Source organism: Bos grunniens, chromosome 13, assembly GCF_055505025.1.
Source record: "Bos grunniens cultivar Pamir isolate PY7600 chromosome 13, Bosgru_T2T1.0, whole genome shotgun sequence".
In the NCBI taxonomy this organism is placed as follows: Eukaryota; Metazoa; Chordata; class Mammalia; order Artiodactyla; family Bovidae; genus Bos; species Bos grunniens.
This window is the reverse complement of record NC_141177.1, coordinates 83,217,509-83,238,333: the sequence shown is the minus strand read 5'-3', so window position 1 is coordinate 83,238,333 and position 20,825 is coordinate 83,217,509. Positions and strand designations below refer to the sequence as shown.

At 42.1% G+C, this 20,825-nt stretch overlaps 1 protein-coding gene across 2 annotated transcripts in view; it reads left to right on the top strand.

The window, feature by feature from the left end:
- Positions 1 to 20,825, top strand: part of PLCB1 (phospholipase C beta 1) — an 863,757-nt gene that overhangs the window by 201,517 nt on the left and 641,415 nt on the right. The window lies entirely within an intron of this gene.

The following is a 20,825-nucleotide window of genomic DNA, read 5'->3' as shown; positions in this document are numbered from 1 at the left end:
TTCTTTCCTGGACCAGGCAGGATTGACCCATCTCAGTATCCTGTGTACATGCCTAAAGTGGAAGTTCTGCTGCCATAGACACCCCCCGAAAATAGAAGAGTGTCTGGGCTGAAAGAAGGGTTCCTGCTCCCTTTATGTTACATAACTCTTTGTATAGATCTGGGATTTCAGAGGAAAGATCATGATTTTATTTCCTGGGTTGTTTTGTCTCTCAGTCAGTTTGTCTTCGCAGCAAGGGGAGCTGCTGCTTCCTGACCCTGCCAAGAGGGCTGGGCTTCTCCTCCTGAGCAGATGCACATACATTTTAAAAGGGGTTTGGGAGAGAAATGAGGGAAATTCAAAGCAGATAAATCATTAACTTTTTACTACCCTTCTTATACATGGTACATTACTTCTTTCATAAAAGAACTAGAGAAGCATAATATTAAGAGGGTCATTTTAAAATTTGCAAATGGGATGTTCTCATATTTTGTCCTCCAAATTGGCCTTTTATGTCCAGCCTTAGGTAGACGTTTTTTTTTTTTTTTCCTGGCAAAATCAGCAGGAACTTCCAGGTGGCTAAAATCCACCCTGTGCATTGTCGCTGAGAACATTTATAGCACATTGTTCGGACCAGAATAGCTGTGAGCGACAGGGGGCTCTTGAAATGCCTCTTTGAGCCCTAAATTGGAGACATGTTTTTGTCATTTCAAACTTTCAATGGTGGGGTCTAGTATTCAAAGCAAATACCACTCCTGTGGAACACCAGCTTTAATTAATTTCCAGCGGGAGATGAGCGATTGCCAATAAGCCATGAATTAAAATGGAATGGTGCACCGAAGGCCAGGTTCTCATCTCAAATGAATAGCATTTCTTGCTGTTTTCTTGAAAGATCGTCTCAGACAGAGAGGTGAGCAAGCTTCCACGCCAGCTCCCCAACTCTGAGGGGTGAGCAGTTAAGTACCAGCAGACACAGAGAAGCAGGTTCTAGTTGCAGCAGGAAAGAGGGAACAAATCTGACAGGCTCAAAGGCATTTTGTCAGTGTCTCCAACATTAATCGCTGGCGTATTTATGGAGCATCTATGTTCCTGAACTCATTATTTCTTATATCGTCATAAACCTCAGGCTCGGGAGGATTTGTGAAAGTTGTCAGTTCCCATCACTTGGTTGATGCTTGCAGGGACCATTTCTGCCAAAGGCGTACCCAGTGCTGCTTGGATTCTCCTGTGACCTGAAACTCCTCCTCCAGGAGCAGCTTCATCTCTGAGTGGCTAGGCCAGTTTACATTTTTTTTTTTTTTTTCTTAAACTGGAGCCAAAATGAATCCCCTGCTGCTTTAATCCACTGAGGCTGATTTATCCCTGAGGGCCAAACACAATGAATCAAAACCCTTGTTATGCCCAATAGCTCTTTAATAAAAGGGAAGGCATGTCTCACACTCTCCCCCTTCTATGGGCAAAACATCCCTGAATCTTTCAAACAGGCTTCATGGGGCATGATTGTGTGTGTGTGTGTGTGTGTGTGTGTGTGTGTGTGTGTGCACCTGGTCTTGTGCAAATGATAATTATTATTATCATAAATAGTACATGCATTGGTTCAGGCAGTGTTCTAAGAGCTCATATAAATCCCTACAGCAATCTTCTGAACTGATTACTAGGATTATCCCATTTTACAGATGAGGAAAAATGAGATAAGGATTTGAATCCAGAATGCACACATCTCCTATGCTCTTATTTGTCTGTTTCAACCATACCTTTTCGGAAGACAGAAGCCATTTACAATTTCCTGTGGGAAATTCATGTTTCTAAATTTGTTCCACATGAACATGTGCTTGTAACTTGTAATGTGTTGTCTTGATTAAGCCTCTCAACACTCAGCAAACACTATCAGCCCTGTCTGTCCTGCTGAGAAATAGACTCAAAGTGATTAAAGAATAACAATTCAGTAGAGAGAAAAAAAAAAAGATCAGGCACTTCTGGGTCAAAACCATGGAGGTTCCATTCTACTGAGGTTTGCCCTGGGCTCCAACTGCCTGTGGTGAATGAATAAGGAGCCCCTTCCTACATCGCACAGCCAGGCCCCCCATGACTAGTGACCCCTAGCAGTATGAGAATGGGGCAAGGGGCTTTCTGGTTTATGGTTTGTTCTCAGGCATTCAGAGGAAAAATCACCCCCAAAACTGGTTACCTGAACCTCCTTCAGCCTTACTATTTATCTTTTCCTTAATAGGAAAAGATACAGAGTCTTTAGGAAATAGGAAAGTCTACAGAGACAGACTTTAGGGGAATAAGTGATTTGTTGGAAAAGGAGGAATCAGAAAGGGTGGAAAGATCAAAGGGTGTCTCAGGCTTGTCATCTCTTGGCTTTCTCCAGCTCTTTCCTCTCCATCTTAATTATAAATCATTAGGTCTGGAAGGTCCCACTTGGATTCCTGGACACATTTAGGTCCAGGTCACTAGTCACTGATCATGCCAACCTGTGGAATCTTGTACATAAGGCAAGTGTAAGAAAGACACTCATTATCTTTTGATCAAATTTACCCAAGTATTGGATTGAATGCTGTGTCAGTTTCTCACTTTGGGCAAATTCTTCAGTGTCTGCAGTCCACAGTGTTTTCTTCTGAAAGTGAAACTAATACCGACTTTTTGAGACTTGGGAATTGGGCTAATGTCTTACACTGTCAGAGTAATGCTTGGCACGTGGTAAATGCTCAGTAAAATACAATACCATTACAATTATTGTTGTTTGAATATTAGATTGTGTATTTATTGAAAAGTGAATGAAGATTTCTCCTTTTACATAGTTTTCTTTTCAATTTAAATAGATATTTGATTTGGAAACAGAGAATCCTTAAAAATTATGTTGAAACGGTACATCAGAGAACTGCCCCTGCAGTTTAGAAGCGTTAACCAATCCTCTAGAATTAAACTAGAACTGAGTGGTTTCTTAGCAAGGAAGTTTGGAGTTTTCAGACACATCTTTTTTTCTTTTACCTCATTTGCAAATACTTATCTCTGATTTAAATCATTCAAATGACTTCAGAAACACAATGGAAGCAGAGCAGAACTAAGTGTTTCCAACTGTCAGGTCTGCTGAGGGATGATGTAAAATGGGACATTTAGCTGGCATCCTGCAATTATCTGTAAATAGAATAAACTAAGCATCCACATTTAGTGGTTAAAAATAGTGTTTCTTGTAAATGCAGTGTGCCTGGAGACCTCAGGGTTGACGTGGGTGCCCATGGGTCTGGGCAAATGTGCTTGCAGGCAGGAGCACTCCGATAGGTCAGGTAAAAGGTTCTTAGTCTCTGGATTCAACTTTAATTGGATAAAATGAAGTAAAACTGGCCTTTCTTCTTTCTCCGATGTCATCTTCAAATGAATTATGGACTGAATCTGCAGAGGTAAATCTGGTGGAAGAATTGAACAATCCATTGCTTTACTACCAATTATCAATTGAAATAGTCCACTGAAGACCTGACTACAAAGACAAGGCTGCTCCCCTTCATCCTTCAGACAGTATTTCAGTGTTAATAAGGTTTTGGTTTTTTGTTGTGTGTGTGTGTGTGTTTAGCAGACTCCCCTCACTGTCCTATTCATCGTTAATTGTGTTGTTAGTTAAGAACACGTGTAGTTGACTTATGGTGCTTTATTTCTTTTCTACAAATTATACAGTAGAGCTATTTATTGTCTGTTTTACAGGGAGCTTTAAAAATAAAAGTGGGTTAATCCAGAAACTTTTGCTTTGATTGAACAAGCAAAATATGTTACTACTTTATGCATGAGACCTTCTTTCAACAAGGGGACAGTGTTTCACAGCCAACAATGAAAAGCCACATGAGATAGGAAGGCCATATCAATTTTTTTTTTCCTGAGTAAAACATTTGCTTTTAATTTATTATTCCACGCATGTATATATAGCAGTTACCATCTTCCAAGTAATCTCTATTCTTTGCAAATACCATTTAATCTGCATAAGGATTAAATGAATAAAGCACTGTAAACTTTCCTGTTTTATACATGGGAAAACAAAAACACAGAGTGAAGCTGAGCAACTTGTCCAAAATTGTACAGGTACTAAGTGGGAGAAGTGGATCTGAACCCAGGCAGTGTTTATGAGCTCAGTCAGCACTCTATGAGTTGTTCACACCTCTAAATTTAGTGTAATAAAAGCTACAATAAGCACAGCAATAAAGCCTGCCAGTGTAAACATTGTCGCTCTTGTGCCTTTATAATGCTGTTCGTTTTGAATCCCATATACAAATTCTCATCCATGCTTTCTTTTTGATATGAAAATAACATCAAATTTGGTGATTTTGAATAAACAGCCAAATAGGAAATTTTGAAAAGGTGGACCTAAAAGCAAGTAGTATTGGGAGAAAACATTGTAGACTTAGAACTGAGTGTTATCGGGAAAAGCTTTATGTTTGGATCTGTAGGGAAAGAACAGATTGGCCAAGATGGCCGTGGTCAGGCTCTCTCGACCCACGATTTGTAAATACATGGTAATGTAACAGCTGAGATCACTTATCGCACTGCGATGCACCTCACATGTACCTGCTTGGCCATGGGCCACTTTTACTCCGTAAACATATGTAAGCTCCAGCTGAAAAGCCCTTGTGGCTATGTTATGGCCGCATTATGGCTGTGTTATGGCTATGTGCCCAATGGGTCAACCGCGAGAGAATATGGCATCTCTGCTTCTACTACAGCTACTGTGCCAGCCTGGAGAGAATAAACATGTCTGCGGTTCCTATGACTCTGTAGGTTTTCTTTCAGCTTCCCCGCTCATGCCTTGCCTACCCAGAGTTCATAAACAGTGAGATACAGCGAGACACGGTCAATAGTGCGGCCCTTGGGATCATCACCTGATGGGGCTGGAGGCTCAGTACTTTTTTTTAACCTTTATTTTTGGAGATGAAGAACCCGAGGTAGGGAAGGGGGAGTGACTGAACCAGAGTCATACCTCCCACTAGATGTATGTGCTCTCACAGAGCTCCATCTGGACACATGACTTCCAGCTCCTAAACCAGCCTTTCTCGTGGACCATTCCCCTGAAATAGCTTCAGACATCGCAGCCCAGAAGACAGGTCAAAGACATGCTGATGTCTGAATCCAACAGATGCCCTTGGTCTTTTCCATATTCTCCAAGCAGTTTAACAGTTTTTCCATAGAATCTAGAACAATATGTGTGCCAGGTGCACAGGTTGTCTGGCTCTTTGGCACGGAGGAGATATCTATTTTTTGAAAAGATGAACAACTGGTGATTATCACCTGGATTTGTCTTCTGTTAATTGATGATGAGTGTTTTCAGTTCATTTCAGTCACCTAGTCGTGTCTGACTCTTTGAGATCCCATGGACTGCAGCACGCCAGGCTTCCGTGTCTTTCACCAACTCCTGGCGCTTGCTCAAACTAATGTCTGTTCAGTCGATGATGCCATCCAACCATCTCATCCTCTGTCATCCCCTTCTCCTCCTTCCTTCAATGTTTCCCAGAATCAGGATCTTTTCCAATGAGTCAGATCTATGCATCAGGTGACCAAAGTATTAGTTGTAGCTTCAGCATCAGTCTTTCCAAGGAATATTTAGGACTGATTTCCTTTAGGATTGACTGGTTTAATCTCTTTGCTGTCCAGGGGACTCTCAAGCATCTTCTTCAACCCCACAATTCAAAAGCATTAATTCTTCAGTGCTCAGCCTTCTTTATGGTCCAACTCTCACATCCATTCTCACGGGCTTCCCTTGTGGCTCAGCTGGTAAAGAATCTGCCTGCAATGTGGGAGACCTGGGTTTTATCCCTGGGTTGGGAAGATCCCCTGGAGAAGGGAAAGGATACCCACTCCAGTATTCTGCCCTGGAGAATTCCATGGACTGTATAATCCATGGGGTCACAAAGAGTCGGAGATGACTGAGTGACTTTTTGTTTCACTCACATCCATACAAGACCACTGGAAAAACTATAGCTTTGATTTTACAGAGCTTTGTCTGTAAAGTAATGTCTCTGCTTTTTTAATATGCTGTCTAAATTTTGAGAGAGTCAATTCTTAGGTAGATTGATAAGAAATCTGGGGTCCCTGAGGAGGAGAAAGGGGTCTGGGGCTCTCAGGGAGAACAGGACAAACATTTATGCTGCATTGCTTTGTCTTAGTCAATATAGCCATGTATCTTGCTCAAGGACATGTTTCTCTTTCTTTACAGGAACCTTCTGACTAATTGTGTTATTTTAAGACTATGTTGTGAGAATGGGTCTGATAAAACCTTTCTATTGCTAATTCTAATCTTGTTAAATTAAAATGTATGTTGTGGGAGTGGGTTGGTAAAAGTGTATAAGGCCTTGATAAGACTAGTGAGGGGGCTCTCTGCCCCCCTTCTGTCTCTGTGTCAGAAGCTTTCTCTGTCCCTTATACTTTAATAAAACTCTGCTACACAGAAGGTCTTAAATGATCAAGCCTGATCCCTGGTCCCAAAGCTAAATCTTCTTCAGAGATCGCGAATCTGACACCATTCACGGTAAGCTATCAGATTGTCATAGATTTTCTTCCAAGAAGCAAGCATCTTTTAATTTCATGGCTGCAGTCACCATCTGCAGTGATTTTGGAGCCCAAGAAAATAAAGTCAGTCACTGTTTCCATTGTTTTCCCATCTATTTTCCATGAAGTAATACTTTGGCCACCTCATGCAAAGAGTTGACTCATTGGAAAAGACCCTGATGCTGGGAGGGATTGGGGGCAGGAGGAGAAGGGGACGACAGAGGATGAGATGGCTGGATGGCATCACCAATTTGATGGACATGAGTTTGAGTGAACTCCAGGAGATGGTGATGGACAGGGAGGCCTGGTGTGCTGCGATTCATGGGGTTGCCAAGAGTCTGACACAACTGAGCGACTGAACTGAACTGAATAGGACTGGATGCCATGATCTTAGTTTTTTGAATGTTGAGTTTTAAGCTAGCTCTTCCACTCTCCTCTTTCACTTTCATCAAGAGGCTCTTTAGTTCTTCTTTGCTTTCTGGAATAAGGGTAGTGATGAGTTTTTTAACATGGTTCAGTTTCAGTTTTCTCAACTATCAATGGTCATGTCAGATGAACTTCTAGAGTGAGCCTGACTGGTACTTGATTTTGGAAAACCAGAGTGAAGACACCCTTTGGTGGAACACAATTATCAGTGTCCCTTACCATTTTCCAGAGGTGGGAATATCACTGCAGCATTGGGGGCTCCGCTGCACCAGGGCTCAGGGTGGGATGTCACGTGCTTTAGCTGGAGGGGGAATTTTCTCTCAATCCGCCATGGCCTTGCAAGGTGTCCAAGCATCTGCTCCCATCTGTCTTGGGCTGGGGAGTGCATGGAACACTGAGTCTGAAGATTGTTCATGTAGGGTGGGCTAACTGGATGGGGGCCTGGAGAGACTCTCTGGGCAGGGCTGTGGATGCTCACCCTGGGTCACTTATGAGGTCTGGGCAACTCAAGGGCCAGTTTGATGCTGATGTGGCTTTCCTGCAGCTCCAAGACACTGTTGGGAGATTAGTGGTTGTTAACCTCTTCCTAAATATCATATTGAAAAGCAGAGACATTACTTTTCCAACAAAGATCCATCTAGTCAAGGCTATGGTTTTTCCAGTGGTCATGTATGGATGCGAGAGTTGGACTGTGAAGAAAGCTGAGTGTCAAAGAATTAATGCTTTTCAACTGTGGTGTTGGAGAAGACTCTTGAGAGTCCCTTGAACTGTAAGGAGATCCAACCAGTCCATTCTAAAGATCAGCCCTGGGTGTTCTTTGGAAGGAATGATGCTAAAGCTGAAACTAGTACTTTGACCACCTCATGCGAAGGGTTGACTCATTGGAAAAGACTCTGATGCTGGGAGGGACTGGGGGCAGGAGGAAAAGGGGACGACAGAGGATGAGATGGCTGGATGGCATCACCGACTCGATGGACATGAGTTTGAGTGAACTCCGGGAGATGGTGATGGACAGGGAGGCCTGGCGTGCTGCGATTCGTGGGGTCACAAAGAGTTGGACATGACTGAGCGACTGAACTGAACTGAACTGAACCTCTTCTGAGTTGTTGGCCCCTTTGATGAAGCCCCTGGAATAATATTGTTGTCAGCATTTTATTAAGGTAAATTTTCATATTGTAAAATGAACATATGTTATGTGCAGTTGTGACAAATGTATGCATAATCACCTCCCTATCTTAGAGGCAATAACTGTTATTTCTACCACCAAAGATACTTGTGAACTGCATGCTATCTGCAGTCTTTTGTGTGTAGCTTTTTTCCCTCCTTATAATGTTTTTGGGCTTCATGTTATTGTGCATATAGCTGTTTGTTGGTTTTATTATGGCATAATTCAATAAGATTTTTAAAATAAGATTTTTAAGTATATAATTTTATACATGAACAGGAAGCTATTCTGAAATACAGTTGTCAGCATATTTTTGGAAAATATTATGTAATATTTGGTAATTATTCCTCTTTCCTAATGCATCTGATATGTATTTGGTATGTATGCCTCTTTTTTAATGCATTAATAGTAAGCTCTAGCCATGGGTCTAATAGTCGAGTAAGTACTGTAATCGTGAAGTAGCCCTGAGCATGTGTGATGGACATCTGGCATATCTGTAATCCCATATGAAAACATCTGTCATGGTTTTATTGGTGGAAAAATAACAAATATTACCAATATTAAAGTGGTTTATTATCTACACCCTTAATTAAAGAAATTACTTCATTAGAGGCTAGTAAAAAGAAAGCTGTTTTGCCCTCCTGACCATGGGCCCCCTGACTTCCATGGACAGCATGCTGTAAACCCTGGTGATTCATTGTTGTTACATGTGCTGGTTGTCTTGGCTGCATCATTCCTGTCACTGTGTTTTTGGCCTTTGAAATCTCTAATGCAGTCTTTGGGGGCTGGACAACTGTCTTCACCAACTCTTCTCTTACATGTGGAACGGAAGCTTTTAGTCAAAAGGTCTGTTCAGGTCTCTGAGTGGACTCGGGGAGGCACTATGGATAAGAGAAATACTTCTGTGAACAAGAGAGTCACATACAGTTTTCTAAGAGAGTAATGATTAGTCCTTGGAAATATCCCTTCTGAGGCATTAAGAGAGAAATTCTCTCTTCCCCCAGAAGAATGCCCAAGACATTCTTAGACCACAAGGGTCATGCCAGTAGAACCAAGGACAAGAGAATTCCTGTTGCCCACATAACAACTGACATAGAAAAGCATTCATTTTATTGTTTGAATGCAAAGCATAACATTATATTTCTATAAATATATTCCTTAGATCTGGAAATAGTAACTAAAATAATGTCACACTTTGATGTCTGTATTCTAAATGACTAAAAATTTTGTCAGCTGAGGCTACAAATGAGAAGTAGAGGCCCCATGATGATCTAGTCCACTGAAGTGTCAAGTTTAAGTTTCCTAGTTCAGAATTAAGGGAGCCACAGGGTGAGAAGCAATCTGTGTCCCTAATCGTGTTGACAGCACTTTTCTTCAGGCTCTGATTCAGAGCTCATCTGCTCCCTGCAGATAGATAGCCCTGAGCTCAGCATTGCCAGGCTGGTTTCCATGGTGCTAATTTGCATACCAAACCAGGACTTGTATTTTTGTGTTTGCCTCACACATTTCCAGTGCTAAGTGTTCTTCTAAGAAAGGGATTAGCGTGCTAGCCAATTAAGAGAGTATGCCAGAAATAAAGCACCCAGGGAATTATTCTTCAAGTTATAGTACTGCTGTTATGCCCAAGAACAGAAAAATGGTCGGTTGGCTTTCTTAGGCCAGCTCTGAGTCTTAAAGATAAAATGTCTCCAGTGAGATCTGGAGTGGTGTTTTTTCTTTCTGTATGTTTTAAGACATTTGCAAATGATTAAAACAGATTGTGTGTGTGTGTGTGTGTGTGTGTGATCTTATTGTGGAGCAGGAGTGGATTTCTGGAAGATTGACTTTCAAGATTTTGTTTGTTTTTGTGGCTGTGGGTCTCTCTAGTGGAGACATATTGCCCCGTTCACTTTGAAATATTTTCTTAAAAGACATCATGTTTTTTAGAAATTTTCCAAATTCTCTGAATCAGTGTTTTTAATCAGCTTTAATCATCAGGACTATAGCTGGAAGATGTTTGGTTCTAGAATGTCTCTATTGAATACTACCTAGCAACACAAAAGATTGAAGGTCTGATACAACCACATGGATGAATCTCGAAAACATGGTGCTGAGTGAAAGAAGCTTTGACAAAAGAGTGTATACTGTTTGATTCCATTTAAGTGAAGTTCTAGAACAAGGAAAATTAATTGATGGTTTAAAAAAAGGACCAGTAGTTGCTTTTCAGTGGTGGGGGCAAGGATTGGGGTGATAAATATGTTTAATATTTTGATGGGGTTTGAGTTACATGTGTGTACATTTAAGTCTCAGGAAGGTATAGTTAAGATTTGTGTGTTTCACTATATAATGTATATTCAGTTCAGTTTTATCTCAAAAGTATGCTTCCCTCATAGCTCAGTTGGTAAAGAATCTGCCTGCAATGCAAAAGACCTGGATTCAATTCCTTGGTTGGGAAGATCCCCTGGAAAAGGAAATGGCAATCCACTCCAGTGTTCTTGCCTGGGAAATCCCATGGACAGAGGAGCCTGGCAGGCTATAGTCCATGGGGTCGCAAAAAGTCAGGCATGACTTAGCGACTAAACCACCACCATAAATTAATAAAATATTTTATTGCAAAATCTGGGGTTATTGTATTAGATATTTAGAAAAACTAAGAGCTCCATGGTGCAGTTGGTTAGCATGCAGTACTTAACACACAAAAACTGGACTTTGAACTAAAGTAGCATAATTAGTGGCAGTTCAATCAACAGTACTTGCAAATCATGCGTGCATATGTTCATTCTGTTACTTCAGATATTTACCTGAATCTCTAGATCCCTGTAGAAAGGTGTCTGCTTCCAGAAACACTATCTTGGTTTATAATTTTTATGTGCTCAACCATGATTTGATTGGATTAGAAAGTGGACCATTTGGCCTTCGTTTTGATCCATCTTCCTTCACCCTGTTTCTCAGGGAAAGCTTAGTTTTTAATCTCTGTAAAATGCATCAGTTCTCAGACAGTGAGCTGACTGATGGTTCAGAAAATCTTGGCTTCTAAAATGCTACTATAACTCTGGAGTGATCTTTTGCTTTTACCAATACTTTGGCTTTGAAAAAAGCCACTTGAACTTGGCAAGGAACCTGAGGAAGTGGGACATGAGGCAGATGGGTCTGATGGAAGTTGGCTCTGAGTTCTTGCCTTGAAGTTACAGTCAGTCCTTATTACACAGTTGATAGAAACGTGAATGCACAGATGAGGGCTAGGAAAGTGAGCAACAGAACACACCTTCAGTAATGTCTAGGTGCAGAGAGAAGGACTCCTCGCTCTCCATCTATCTCCTTGGTGGATTTTTTCCTCTGCTGATGCCTCTCTCTCCTCTGACTCCATGCTGCTGGAGAAATCACAGGCTAGCTCATCCACGTTCCCTACACAAGGCTGTGCATTTCCATCCCAGCTGTGATGCTTTCTGAGGCTTCCTCCCTCCGCAGAGAATTACCCTTGTCTGATGGAGCTGTCTTGTCAGAGAAATACAGATCCACCCCCAACACACACACACACACACACACACACACACACACCCCTCTCCCCTCAGCCAACAGGCCTGTTAAAAGTAGTCCAGCTCCAGAGTTCCCTTGGGGATCAGGGCAAAGGCTGTGCTCAGACACTTGTCTTCCTATTTATCTTCCCCATGAGAATGGTGAAGGGCCTCAAAGGAACTCTAAGGGAACTGATACTAACCAGACTTCTTGGCCTTCTCCAGTCAATATAAATTGATCAGAGGCCAGTCAGGAACTTCAGGCAGGGCTTTACTGGGGCCCCTGCACCCACAGGAGGGAGTAAAAATAAATCGTTTCCTTTCCTAGCTACCCAAGGCAGGTGTGGGAGAGCTCCTTACATGGGGTGAGGTAGAGGTGTGTCCAGGGGTCGGATCGGGAGGGGGTGCTTGGGTGGTTTGCCCAGCTCTACGGTGGTGTCGAGTGCAAGGTGCGTGTGCAGACCCTGCTTTTGCTCCCGGCACCATTTATGCTCCCAGATCTTCCGAAGTGGCAGTTGGCCTTTTTGGGTCCTTTCGTATCTTATTGTCCATAATTTGTCCCAAATGTGCACACACACAGTAATTTTTAGTCCCTTGTAGTTTCTTTGTATTTTTTTGCTTGAGGAGATGTTTTTCCAGGTGCAGGCACTGCAGTCAAGGGTCCCAGGTCCCAGTGTGTCTCAGGACCAAGGGACCCACCTTAATCAGTAAGTAATCTTAATATTAGAGTCAGCAGCAGTGCTGGCTGCCTCTAATATGAATTTACATGTGGTACTTAGGTCTGTGTAATTAGGTATTGGCCGTTTTCATGTTTTCCTTACCTGAAACCAGCTGCATCTTATGCTTGGGGAGAGTGACTTTTCTTGTATGAAACAGAACCAAGAATAATCACCCTCCCACATATTATTAATAATATATGAGAGAAAAACAGGAAAAGCATGCTTTCAACATTTACTTGTCTTGCTTCCTTACACCATCTGAAAAGTCTTCATTTACACTCATTCCATCTGTAGAACTTTCAACAGGAGGGACACATACAGAAGTATAAATCCTTGAGTCATTAGCACATTCATTCCAGACACTTTGTAACTCCTGGGAGCCAAGAGCCTCTATGTTCTCTCTCTGGGGAAAAATGACTTCATCCTTCAGTCACCTCTTCTGTGTCTGAAAGGGCCACCATTTGTTGCAAAGTGACTGTTCTCTTCAAAGTAACTGTGATGATAGAGTCATGGAAAAAATTTACCTGTTTACTCTGCTTACTTTACATTGAAAATAATGTTTATGCTCATTTGCATTTTAATGAAATGTGAAAGGAAGGGAAATCCATTTCTTTGTCTCTAGAGAAAAAGTTGGGGTGCCCTGGAGGGCTTCTCAGCCTACTTGCAGCATGAATTTTGTTTTAAGCAGAAACCCTAGCAGTTTCTTTTTAAGTAAGGAGAATCAACAAGAACAGTAAAAGACTGTTTCAAATAGCTACAGAACAGCACTGCGTGATGATTGCAGAATCTGCATTTCACCCACAGGGAGGACGCTCTTCCGGCAGTTCTTCCGGTCCCAGGGGGCTCACTCCTGTGCCTGGTGGTCAACTGGTTATTGTTTGGAGCCATCCGGATGGCTGAACTGTCTCTCTCTCATTCTCCAGCAGCCAGCCTGATCATGTTCTCCTGAAAAACAAGGATGAGAGCAAGCAAGCTATCCACTCTTCATGCCTCTGCCTGGGTCACATTTGATGAGATCCCACTGGCCAAGCTATGTAACGTAATCAGGCCCGGGGTTACTGTAGGAGAACCTGCAAGATGAGTGGGCAAAGGTGTGAATACTGGGAGGGATTAAGAATTATAGGCATTGATGCATCAGGTTTACACAACTCTAGAATTTTATCAGGTGAAATGCAAATCTCCCTAGTTGGAACCTTAAAACTCGAATTTTAACTTCATATTTTCTTTCTTTTTTTTTTCCTATCCAGACACCTGGCTCCTACTCATTTTGATCTTTTTCATTTACCATTAGAAATTTTGCACAAATCATTTCTCCTCTTGGAATATCTTTCCCCCCTCTTCTGTTTATCTATCCAAGCCCCACGTACTTCTCAAAACCCAGCTCAAATTCACACTTTCCTGGAAACCAAATGTCAGTATCATTGCTCAACACTGACATACTACCTGCTATTAATGATCATGTTTATGTGTGTAAATGTCTTATGACTTCAATATAAGTTCCAGTAAGTTTCTTAAATTCAGGGTCCATGTCTTATTTGTCTTATTTGTGTCCCCAAAATGTGTTTATTCTATGTTATTGTTCAGCCACTCGGTCATATCAGACTTTTGTGACCCCATGGACTAAAGCACAGCAGGCTTCCCTGCCCTTCACCATCTCTGGGAACTTGCTCAAACTATAGTAAGAGCTTAATAAGTATGTTGATTAACTGGAGGTCTGTTCTCCAAATTCAATGCCGAGTTCCTCTTCCTCATCTCTACCTACATTATATTCCTTTTCTAAGTTAGCTTCTTGAATATCATCTTCAGTCAGTACCAGCTGCCTTAGCTATGATATTGAGAACAACTCTACAGTTACACGCAGAGTACATCATGTGAAATGCCAGTCTGGATGAAGCACAAGCTGAAATCAAGATTGCCAGGAGAAATATCAATAAACTCAGATATGCAGATGACACCATGCTTATGGCAGAAAGCGAAGAAGAAATAAAGAGCCTCTTAATGAAAGTGAAAGAGCAGAGTGAAAATGTTGGCTTAAAACTCATCATTCAGAAAACTAAGATCATAGCATCCAGTCCCATCACTTCATGGCAAATAGACGGGGAAACAGTGGAAACTGTGACAGACTTTATTTTTTGGGGTTCCAAAATCACTGCAGATGGTAACTGCAGCCATGAAATTAAAAGACACTCGCTCCTTGGAAGAAAAGCTATGACAAACCTAGACAGCATATTAAAAAGCAGAGACGTTACTTTGCCATCAAAAGTTTGTGTAGTCAAAGCTATGGTTTTTCCAGTAGTCATGTGTGGGTGTGAAAGTTGGACTATAAAGAAAGCTGAATGCCGAAGGATTGATGCCTTTGAGCTGTGGTGTTGGAGAAGACTCTTGAGAGTCCCTTGTACTGCAAGGAGATCCAACCAGTCCATCCTTAAGGAAATCAGTCCTGAATGTTCATTGGAAGGACTGATGCTGAGGCTGAAGCTCCAATACTTTGGCCACCTCATGCAAAGAACTGAATCATTGGCAAAAACCCTGATGCTGAGAAAGATTAAAGGCAGGAGGAGAAGGGTCGACAGAGGATAAGATGGTTGGATGGCCTCACTGACCCAATGGACATGAGTTTGAGCAAGCTCTGGGAGCTGGTGATAGGGCAGCCTGGCGTGCTGCAGTCCATGGGGTTGCAAGGAGTCAGACACAACTGAGCGACTGAACTGAAGTGAACTACAGTCATAACCAGAAAGAGCTGGAATGAGCATCATCACGGATTACTAACATCTGTTATGGATGCAAGAAGGGGATGAACCATTCATATTTGGTACCAAAGCAATTCTTAGTTCTTCTTTGAATGGCCTTACATTTTCTAAGCTCTGGAGGAAAGTAGTGATGATAATCATTAAAAAAAAAATTCGTTCAAGCACAGTATCTTCATAAGAGGCAGTAAAGTGCTAAGGGTGGGGCCTCGGTTGACCAACCTGACTATAGATTCTGGTTTTGCTGATTTCTAACTCTGTGTCTTTGGGAAAACTATATAATCTTAGGTTTCCGGCGTTTCCTCATGTACTAAGAAATAACACTATATGACACATGATGAATAGGGTTGTTCTTGGTCCCTAGTAAGCACTCAACAAATACTAGCTACTAATTTATTAGTAAGCAGCAGAAAAATTTGCAAATGAGGCAAATATACATTTAAAATGAAAATAAATACAACTCCTAAGTTGGAAGTCTTAGATGGTGATAATTGATGAGAGGAATGGGAGATTGTTGAGCCTGGGTCTAACAACATGTCAACCACCTGCAAGAAACCAGGAACTACTTTGAGCAATGATTCCATCAGCACCTAATTTCAGTCAAGTTTAATTCCAGATGGGGCACCACCAACTCAGATTTGTTACAGGGATTTATAGCAATTGTAACTTAGACAATTGTGGGGGCTACTAAACAGTGTCTGTTGGTCTGTCATTTGCACATCTGAAGCTGGAACTTGAAACCTACAAGGAAGAGAAGACAAGTGTAACATGGGCAAGAACAGTACAGGCTGGAACTCATGACCAGGAATGGGACAGATGCCACCAAAACAGACTGAACCTGTGACAATTCTCACTTCCTCTGACCTTGACAGGCAGGTATCCAGGAGAAGCCTCTTCATGGAGCTAGACACATGACTGACCAGGAGGCATAGAATGTAAGAGCAGAAAAAGGCAGAGTCATTGTGTGTCCATTAAGTGATCCATCAGATAAGGCAATGGACTTGAACTAGAAACATGGTGTGTGTGAGCTTCTGAGTGTGAGGACCAGTATGGTTGTCGCTCCCTTCTTCCAGCTTCTGCACAGCATCTCTTGGGACCCACCCTCATCAGAGATATGCAGGGAAGGAAACTGGGACTTTGGTTCAGCTCAGCTAAGCTGACGCATGGCAGAGTGGCCACTAGTCACCTTGTCTGACAACAGGAAGAGAACCAGCTTCAGCTTAGGAGATCTGTCCGTGTGACCTTAGGTACAACCACATAACCTCTCTGTCTCGGTTTTAGGTCTTAATACTCAGGAAGAGAACCAGCTTCAGCTTAGATCTGTCCGTGTGACCTTAGGTACAACCACATAACCTCTCTGTCTCGGTTTTAGGTCTTAATACTCTCATGTGTAATAGGGAATGCAGGGGTGACTTTTTCAACCCTCGAGGCCCCTTCCAGTTCTAAGTCTATACTTTTGTCATCCTGCCTTTGTTCCATTTCTTGTGTCTGTCAGTCTTGCTTCCGTATTTACTGCAATTCTGTGAGCTCAGCCAGAGGGAAAGCCAGGTAAGAACAATGGAAGGAGCCCGTGTGTTAGTCTAAGCGCTCAGAGCCGCTGAGGTAAATGCTGGGGTCAGAGGGCAAGTGTCAGTGCTGGAATTAAATATTTACTGCGTTAACCATGACCACTCGTGGACTTCCGGGGAAATTGACCATATTGACTGAGATGTTTCACTCCGGTTTTTCTAATGATTAGCAGTCTTGACTCAGTTTGCCAGCTCTCAGGGGACTTCATGGTATTCATCTCCATTAATTTCTTTGCCTCCCTCCGGTTATAAGCAATGATCATCCTGGCAGTTTTACTCCTCGAGTAAGCACTGGCGCGCCTCTTGACGTCCTCGGGCTGGTGCCCTCCATGCAGACGCTCATTTAGGTTCTGACATGAACTCAACCGAGTGCTCTCACCGCAGAACCACGCTGGGGGGGCGTTCTCGGGGAAGATGCTATCATGGCATACTCTGGAGCAGAAGATTCTGGGAAAGCTGAAGGGAACTGTTTTGGGGGCTTTTACTTACGTCTTTCCCCTCTTACCCCAAACTGGTGAGTTAACCAGTCCTAGGTACTGGTTCACAGTCTCCCCCTGGCAGTCCCCTGTCTGGGGATTGGTGTTGTCCAGAGAGAGCTGTCTTGCTCATCATTACATCCTTTCTTGCTGCAGACATCCAGTAAGTATTGATTCCAGTACAGGAATCAACCTGTACTGGATTCCACCCCGCTCTCCAGTTCAGGACAACTCTGTAGGGTCATCTCAGTTCATAGCTCCAGTAGGGTTGGCTGAGACTTCTTTAGCAACTGCGTCACAGACTAAGTTCTCCTTCCTGGACCTGCTTCCTTCCCTTCCTACTTTTCCTCCTTTCTCCTCCCTTCTGTAGGTGCTGATCCCATAGGTATCTCATAATAGATACTTGTGTAGAAATCTCTATCTCAGTGTCTGCTTTCCAAGTAAGCAAAGCTGCAACTGCTGGAACATGGAGAGACATCAAAACTGGGGAGGCAGAGACACATGGGATGGAAGCTACCTAGTAACTCCTGGTTCCTGGATGTTGAGTTTCTTCTCCCATTTATAAATTGGCTTTGTTGAGAGGATTAAAGGCCACTTGCTTACTAAACAAGCACTCTGCTTATAAACACTCTCCTTTTAGCCCCTCACAACACTTATCACCTTCCAGCCTATCTAATCTGCTCAGGTATTGGACAAAGATCTTTGTTTTGTTTGATAATATGTTATAAACACATAGTAGGTGTCGAGAAATACTGAATGAATGAATAACTGAGTAAAAAGAGGCAGTGTGAGACTGTGAGAGCAAAATAGGGCAGAGGCCACAGAGGCTGAATGACACAAGAGAAAGGAAATGAGAAAAAGCAGAAAGTCTCTGAGGATTTGGGGGAAGTACAGTACATAGAGGGCTTCCCAGGTGGCACTTGTGAAGGAACCCAGCTGCCAAAGCAGGAGGCACAAGAGACGTGGGCTCAATCCCTGATCGGGAAGATCCCCTGCAGGAGGGCATGGCAACCCACTCCAGTATGCTTGCCTGGAGAATCCCTTGAACAGAGGAGCCTGGTGGGCTACAGTCCATGGGGTCGCAAGAGTCGCACGTGACTGAACGACTAAGCAACCAGCACACATGCAGAGGACACAGAAGAGCTTTAAAAACAACCTCAGTTTCTCAACTTTAAGGTGCATCCGATTCCCCTGGAGGGCTTGCTGGGCTCCACCCCAGAGGGTCTGATTCTAGAGGTCTGGGTGGAGCCTGATGATTTTCATTTCTGATGCCTTTCCAGCTGAGGTTACTGTGCTGGTCTGAGTTCACACTGGCTGAGAGCTGGCCTCTGGCTTCCCCCATGGTTTCCAGCCTTGTCCTCTGCTCTTGTCCACTGTGCTTACCCTGCTCTGCTCACTAATGTCTCCTTGCGGTTCCTTGGACTCATCAGTGTTCTCACTTGGAAGAGGTTGTGTCTCCTAATCTTCCTTTGGCTTTGAGACCTTTTCTTTGAGATCTCAGCTCACTTGGGGAGTTCTTGGGAAGCCTTCTTGAGCCTCTCAGACTAGAATAGACCTTCTGTGAGTCACTGCAATAGGCATTCTGTAATCACGACCTCATTTCAATAATGATGTCTTTAAGGAAAGTCCACCATCATGGACTAACAGCTCCATGGTGGCGGGGGTGGTCATGCTTAGCACACTCTGTCTCCTGGTACCTCCTGGAATGCTTGGGGTAAGTATTCGTTGAGTGAGCAGTTTTACCAACCCTCCCCCCAAACACATGCAAGTATGTGAAATTAGAGAAATTGCAAATCCTTTGTATCACAAAATTAAAATAACAGTTCCTATACCCCATTTGTTCCCAGAATTGATATATAAAAGCTAAAAACCAACCCAGGTTATTGTTAAAGCTGTACAACAGGAGAGGATCCTCAGCCTCTTCTGGTACCTGCTTTTACTATTAATTGTTTACCCATCTTGATTCAGTTTAATTTTGGTTATTTTGTTCATTGAAGACATAAAGCATAAAATGTTAGTATTCACCTTGTAACAATAAAACTATAGTTTTAAAGATAATTATTAATAACTCATTCATCTGTTCTCTTTTAGTCTATTTGAAACTCTCATTTCTTATTTCCTCTCAAGCATTATTAGCATTTTTTTTTATTCCAAGGAGAATACATTAAGAGTTATTTCTTTTATTTTCTTCTTTTTAAATTTGGTATCTCAACTTCTATATCAGAATGCACAGGCCAACAGTGAACTTGGAATTCATAAATAAAATGGCAGTTATAACCAGGCATTATTTCTCTAAAGCCTGAGCTCTATCATAATATATCCCAGTATTCATTCTAGGAGTTAATAAAACAATTTTTTTCTAATTTTTTGTACAGTTTATAAGACCTTCAGGGTTTTTATAAAATTCTTTAATCACATCAAAGATAAGTATTTGTATCATTATTAACTCCTCCTTTGATGTTACTGGGGAAAATTTTTACTGAATACAGTGCATCGGAATTAAGACCATTTTGACTAGTCAAAAGCAGATCTTCTGAACCTTTCATTTTGGAATATTTTTAAAAGTACTAGGCTAGATGTTATTTTTTAGAAACTCCCCATTCTTTTTTTTTTTAAAGTAGCTTCTATGTTGCTACTCAGTTACACAGAACAATCAGGAAAGGACTAAGGCTGGTTTATTCATCCCTGGGTTAGCAGGGTGCCTTCCACATGGTAAATGCATGGTCAGTGTGTGACGGGTGCCATTAACAAAGTTTCATTATTATTGCTTTACCCAAGGGCACTGCATTTCCTTATGTATGTATTTTGTGGGTTTGCATGACAGTATTATGTTCCTTGAAGAGCAGATAAGAAAAAGTTAGGAAAACGATGTTTTTGATAAACCAATAAAATGCTTATCTTTGTGTATAATTCTGTGGTCTGATTTCAAATAATATTGAGAGTCAAATAGTAAAATCCTTAAATATAATGCTTTATAATCTGTTAAGTATTAAAAGTGAGAGTTATGCTCTCTCATTTTTTAAAAATTGTCACTTATTTTTTGTTTGGCCAAAGTGATATATTTTTATTCTCCTTTCCACAGCTAATCCACCCCACTTAAAGTAGGCTTTGTTTAGTTGTATGGTAGTTTATTTTTATCTGCATGTGTGTTAAGTTGCTTAGTCATGTCTGATTCTTTGTGACCCCTTGGACTATAGCTGGCCAGGCTCCTCTGTCCATGGGAATTCTTCAAGCGAGAATACTGCAGTGGGTTGCCATGCCCTCCTCCAGGGGATCTTCTCTACCCAGGCGTCGAACCCATGTCTCCTATGGCTTCTGCACTGCAGGTGGATTATTTACCCCTGAGCCACTGGGGAAGCCATTATCTGTGTCTACTCAATATATAATTTTGTAATGTAATGTATTTTATATATACATACATGTACACATATATTTTAATTATGCAGTGACTGTTTTTGTACAGCTTCAAGGACATAGGTCTAGTATTGGAATCTTACCCTCACTATTTTATCAGTTATCTATTGCCAAATAATGCTGCATGACAAATTATTCCAAACCTTGGTTGCTTTAAACAATAAGCATTTACTTAGCTCCTGTACATTTGGGTTGGAGTGGGCAGAGGCCACCTGGGCAGCTCTGGCCTTCTGGTGTGGCTTACCTGTGTGTCTGGCTGTTGTCCTCTGTCTGTCACCAGTTGGCTGACTACGGTGGCAGGGGTGA